This window comes from Apteryx rowi, unplaced genomic scaffold (assembly GCF_003343035.1).
Source record: "Apteryx rowi isolate R43461 unplaced genomic scaffold, aptRow1 scaffold_0, whole genome shotgun sequence".
NCBI classification, from domain to species: Eukaryota; Metazoa; Chordata; class Aves; order Apterygiformes; family Apterygidae; genus Apteryx; species Apteryx rowi.
This window is the reverse complement of record NW_020447195.1, coordinates 608,899-615,211: the sequence shown is the minus strand read 5'-3', so window position 1 is coordinate 615,211 and position 6,313 is coordinate 608,899.

Genomic DNA, 6,313 nt, shown 5'->3' with positions numbered 1-6,313 from the left:
GCCGCCGCCGCCCGGAGGAGGACGCGGGTGTGTAGGGACCGGGACGACTTGCGTGGCCTGGCTGTCCTCCGCCTTTCACCGCGCGAAGGGGACCGCGGAGCGGACAAGCCTCTTCCGCAGGCGGCGAAAAGTGGCCTGTTGCTTTCCTACATGAGCCTTTTTGGGAACGCGGCACTGGGCTGGCAGAGCAGGGATTAATGGGAGCCCTCTCCCATCCTGCACTGTAGCTGCACCCAGTCCTCCTCCACCAGGTGTTTTTACTCCGAGGCAAAAAGAAAGATACAGCACTTTTTAGCTTTTTGTCTGGTTTGATTTGTGCACGCCCTAGCATTTTCCATCTCAGCTAGTAGCAGAAACACCAGGTGATTCTTATAGGTAACACCCTGCAATCCTGCAGGCCTTTCTACCCAAGGAGCTCAGAGTGCTTTACCTCCTTTTAGTGGAGAAACTGAAGAACAGAAAAGTTCAGTGATTTCATAGATGTCACAAATAAGGTACATTAGGAAAAAAGCACCTGAGATTGGTCTAATTGCCCTCCCACAGAAGTCAGTTGTAGTTTGATGCTCCCCATCAAAACAAAAGAGCTTTTCGCTGAGTTGCTTCTGGTGAACCCCCTCTCCAGCAGTTCCTCCAGGTTCCTCTCTCATCCCCGTGGCTTTCCCAACCATGCCATCCTTTTCTCCTTCCTCCCCGTTGCCTGTGTGGCTCATGTCGGGCTCTGTGCTGCATGGCTATCAATCAGCTAGCCACTGGGCCACAGAAACAGCTAAACGCTAAGTTCCCTCTTTCATTCTGCCCAGCTTCCAGTTTTCACAACACTTGTAAGAATTTTGTATCTTTAGGATCTCTATTGCTCTGTCAAACTTGGTTGAAATTGGCAGGCAGATTTGCAAATTATTTGGGACATGGACAGAAAACAGCAGAAGGTAAGACAACATGATTACATGGGCCATGTGTCTTAGTAAATCAGCCTAAAAGCACAATCAAACACATGTACAAACAATGTTTACATGTCTGAGATGAATATACCCTTCAATTTCTGGTTTACACAAGAAATAATTAATATTGCCAATAGCAACAGGTAAAAAAATGGAAAAAAACAGGGTGCATCAGTCCCCTATCTCACCATTGAATTAACCATAATGGGTTGGACAGGCTCAAACAGAAAAAAAAAAAGAGTAAAAGCAAGCAAAGAAAGATGTGCAAAACTATTCCTTCTCTTTAAAAGAGAGAAAGACTCTCTTGAGGGACTCTCCGTCTAGGTGCTTGCAACCACAGGATCACTGTTATTGTTCAGACTGAAGTGAGTCCCCAGACTCCTGCAGTGCGGTCTTGGCCTTGGACAGGGTCCATGGAATAAGGTGTCCTAATTTCCCTCCACACCAGTGTGGTATCCAAACTGCATGTTTAGCTCAGGCTAAGCTCAAACTCACCTGGTGTCTTCAATATGTACATGGAGACTAGTGGTGTCCCCCAGGGGTCAGTACTGCGTCCAGTCTTGTTCAACTTCTTCATCAATGACCTGGATGAAGGGACAGAGTGCACCCTCAGCAARTTTGCTGAYGATACAAAACTGGGAGGAGTGGCCRAYACMCCAGAGGGCTGTGCTGCCATTCAGAGAGACGTGGACAGGCTGGAGAGGTGGGCAGAGAGGAACCTCATGAAGTTCAACAAAGGCAAGTGCAGGGTCCTGCACCTGGGGAGGAATAACCCCATGCACCAGTACAGGTTGGGGGCTGCCCTGCTGGAAAGCAGCTCTGCGGAGAAGGACCTGGGAGTGCTGGTGGACACCAAGTTAAGCATGAGGCAGCAATGTGCCCTTGTGGCCAAGAAGGCCAATGGTATCCTGGGGTGCATCAGGAAGAGTGTTGCCAGCAGGTGGAGGGAGGTGATTCTCCCCCTCTACTCAGCCCTGGTGAGGCCCCATCTGGAGTACTGCATCCAGTTCTGGGGTCCCTAGTACAAGAAGAATGTGGCACTACTGGAGCAAGTCCAGCAAAGGGCTACTAAGGAGACTGGAGCATCTCTCTTATGAGGAAAGGCTGAGAGAGCTGGGCCTGTTTAGCCTGGAGAAGAGAAGACTGAGGGGGGATCTTATCAATGCGTATAAGTGTCTGAAGGGAGGGCGTAAAGAGGATGGGACCAGACTCTTCTCAGTGGTGCCCAGTGACAGGACAAGGGGCAACGGGCACAAACTGAAACACAGGAAATTCCTCCTGAACATGAGGAAAAACTTCTTTGCTGTGAGGGTGACTGAGCACTGGAAGAGGTTGCCCAGAGAGGCTGTGGAGTCTCCCTCTTTGGAGATATTCAAAACCAGTTTGCACACGGTCCTGGGCAAGGTGCTGTAGGTGACCCTGCTTGAGCAGGGGGTTTGGACTAGATGATCTCCAGAGGTCCCTTCCAACCTCAACCATTCTGTGATTCTGTGAAACCCTCCCTCTGGTGCAGGCTTTAGACCAAGCACACGACATAATGAGAGAGGACATTCGAGGCCTATTATTTCTCACCATTGGCCAAGTATACACGCACCACTGAAGTGGCTTGGCCCATATAGTACACCTGTCCTTCCTGCAATGGCCATTTCTCTAAAGGCAGCTCCTCACACCAGTCTGTATAGGAATTTGAAAAAGAAGGACTATTTGGGTTCCTGCTCCTTTGAAGTAGGTTGGCTCCTGCTCTCCACATCCTAAGAGTCTGACTGTATGAGCTGTGCCAGCTTCTTCAACAGACAATTTTTGTGAGTGTCTCTGGACCTTCAGACTGTGCTGGAGGAAGGGATCACTCTGCAGAGCCAAAGGAACATTTCCCAGTGCTGTAGAAGTTGCCATTCACTGAGGGTAAAAGGCCATACATAAAGTTGGCCCTACTCAGGTCAACATGGATGAATGTTCCACATGTCAGTGAAATGCACCCTGAAACTGCAGCACATGGATGCAGGCTTCTGTCTGCACTCTTCCTCAGTGTTTGGGCTATGGTACACATTAAAATCTGATGTGCTCCCCAAAGTACAAACCTCATGTCCATATTGCCACCTCTAGATGTTTGTAATTTGGATGCAGCACTACCACTGAACTCCAGCTGCCTAAAGTCCTACCTGGCAGCAGCAGGGTCCTTCTCAGGGAGAGCCCAGATGAGCTTATGTGCTTGATCTGTCAGAGGATGTTGTGGACTAATGCCAGGGGCTGAGCCAGGCACAAAATGCTGAGCTTGCTCCCAGAGCCCAGAACTCCTTGCGTGCACTCTAAAGTGTACCATACACAGCTGGTTGCCTCGGCATGGCCCCAAGGCGGCTCTGTCGGATAAGCGATGCAGACTTTCAGCATTTGCTCGTTGCTGCACTACAATGTAAAAGCAGGCAGTCTCTCCAGGCCATGAGACAGTATTATCATAGGAGCAGGAAAACAGAGTGCTGAGTGAGAATTCCTCAAGGCTGGAGCAGGAAAACTGGAATATGGACTTACCTTGCCACACCAGTTGGTTTCTAAGCCTTCTATCCCCAGATTGTTTGTGCTCACTTTGGGAAGGAAAGGCTAGCAGAGAGACAGCAGGAACTGGGGCAGACTGGACTACTAACACACAAGCAGCACAAGGACCTACATCACTGGGGTCCCCTTTGCTCAGAGCAGGATCTTTGAGGGAATCCAGGTCCAGGCACTGTATTGCAACACAGGCAACTCCTGACACAAGAGAGGTGGGCCCATGGGAAACAGCAGGGTGGAGTGTACCTGCTAGCTATCTTCTATCCCAAAGATCCTCATCTAAATCTGCTTCCCACTCTTCCTACCTTTTGCTTCTTTCCAGGTCTTTCCTAATGCCAGCAAGAATACTGGTGTTTGTGAACTTGCAGGTTTGAGCCTCACACTGAAATCTGTTATTCTAGCGTACTATTGGGAATTTCATTGTCCTTTCTTAGGTGAACTTATGTTCAGGGACGACTTACAGGATTGAGCTGAATAAACTCCACATATTAAGCCTTTGCTGTTACATTGCTTTTGCTTATTGAAACTAATTAATATTCTATTTCTGTGAGAATTTAGATCTCTGCACCACACCTTTTTTAAGCTAAAAATCTGCAAAGATAATTTTAGAAAAGAACTTCACAGTTGTGTGTTTCTTGAAAGGAAAAAATTCTAGAAAATTCAGAGATGCAATAATTAATCATTGCTGCTGCTTTGGGCCACAGCAAAACAAAGATGATAAAGTTTCCACTAAAATAGGAACTTGTTGCATAATTTTAGAAGGCTGTGCTAAAATGTCCTCATGATAAATAGAAATTTGAAGTCACACATTGGAGACAGAGGTATTGGGAGCTCCTCTGATCTCCTAAGCACTGCAGACTCTTTTGGCTCTCAAAATATTACTAACTATTCCTGTCCCTTAAATAATTTAAACCAAATGCTGCTTCTGGCAGAATCTAAATCCAGTATTTCTAATCTCTGGGAGACATAGGCCCAGGCCTCCTGTTTTGTGTACCAGTATGTCACCGATACCAGCACTTTAAGGCAAGCAAAGACTCTGAGCTCAGGAAGCCACACTTCAGTTCAAAAAGCCATGAAAAGTTGAGGCAGCAAAAAATGAGCCACTTGTTTGGCAGCAGTGTCACATACTGGAAGAGCAGCGCTGTGAGACACAACAAATCAACAGATGCTGCTTAAGCACAATGGAGTCCATGAGGCAGCTTGGTACAGCTTCATCCCAAGTTAACACCAAACTGAGCTTTTTGAACATTACTGATTTAGTGCTTTGTCTTGCTTGTTTTCCCAAAAGCAACACCCAGGTATTGTTCATTAAAATATTCATCAGTTTTATTAGCAGACAGAACATGTTTCGCAGCTTAAGATTTAAGAAAACATGCACAGAAATCTACAGGTAAGAACCTAATAGAACAGTTGGCTTGGATAATTTCTTCAAATAGTGAATCACTCCCACTAGCAGAAGGGCATCTTATTTATAGATTGATTACTAGTTGAAGTTTCAAAATTTTGATTTTTCTATCTTTGTCTCATTTGACAGGTATTTATAGCTTTAAAATAACCTCTTCATCTTCTAATCAATATGTTACCGGAACTGAGCTCCTTCAGCCTCTTAGTGTAAGGCAGGTTTTCAGATCTCAGTCATTTTCTGATCCACACCAATTTTTCAACATCACCTTGACATGTGGACATCAGAAGCAGGAACAGTATTTGGCAGCTGTCTCACTACCAGTATGTATGAATGCGATGCCACCACGCTAGTTCTGTTTATGTCAACATTGTTCTTCTTCAGTGTCTCGCTGGACATGCCTCTTCAGTCAGTTGCTACTATAGCCCTTAAACCCTTTCTGTAATCACTGTTTTACAAGTTTTTGTTTTTGTCTAGATTTGCAATGATGCTTTAGCTGTGTTGAAATGCAGGGAGCAGAATCCATCTCACTTAAATTTAGACTCCATCTCTCTTAAATTTAGACTTCCACTGTATCGAACATCTGGACACTCCTAACAGTCAGGAGAGAAAAATACAGTACAAACTAGTAATTTAAAAAATCATGCCTGGCAATAACGACCTGGTAATTGTTTTGCCACTTTGCTCCATTTGCATACTGCCTTACCTCCAACAAGCTGCTATGCACAAGTGAAAATTTCTTCCACATAAACTATTTTGAACTTTGTGGCACCTATGGCTACCTTTACTGCTATCTACCAGATCGCTTTTTCCTGGAAAAGCTCAGAGTGCTCTCAGCGGTGTCTTCTGTGGTTCAAATACTTTTCTCCTGCTCCTCACAAGCATTGCTGTTGCCACAGGTCCTCCCTGCTGAGCCAGAGAAGGGTCTGCAGGGAAGAGCATTTAGGAGGTCGAACCTCCCTGGCTTATAAAAGACTCAGGCAGGAAGGGGCCTCTGGAGGTCTCCAGTCCAACTCCAGGGCCAGGCCAGGCTGCTCAGGGCCTTGCCCCTTGGCTTTTGAAGGCCTCTGAGGCCGGGACTCCCCCTCTCCGGCCGGGGCCCAGGGCTGCACGGCGCCCCAGGCCCCAGGGTCTCCTCGCAGCAGCGGAAATCCCTCCCGCGGCGCCGCGCAGCCGCTTCCCCTCCTTCTACCCCTGCGGCTGGGACAGCTCGGTGCACGCAGCTGGTACCGCCGCCGCCGCCGCCGCCCCGGGCCTGCCGCCGGCTCTGCCTCCCGCCGCCGCTCGGCTGCACGCTCCCCCGCTGCTGGCGCGGCCCGGGCGCTGCCGACACCTTGGCGGTCAGCGGGGGAGGGGACGGGGCGCCGTCGCTAGACCGGCCGCTCCCCCGCCGCAGAGCGGCCCCGGCCTAGCGCGGTCTCCCGCCGCC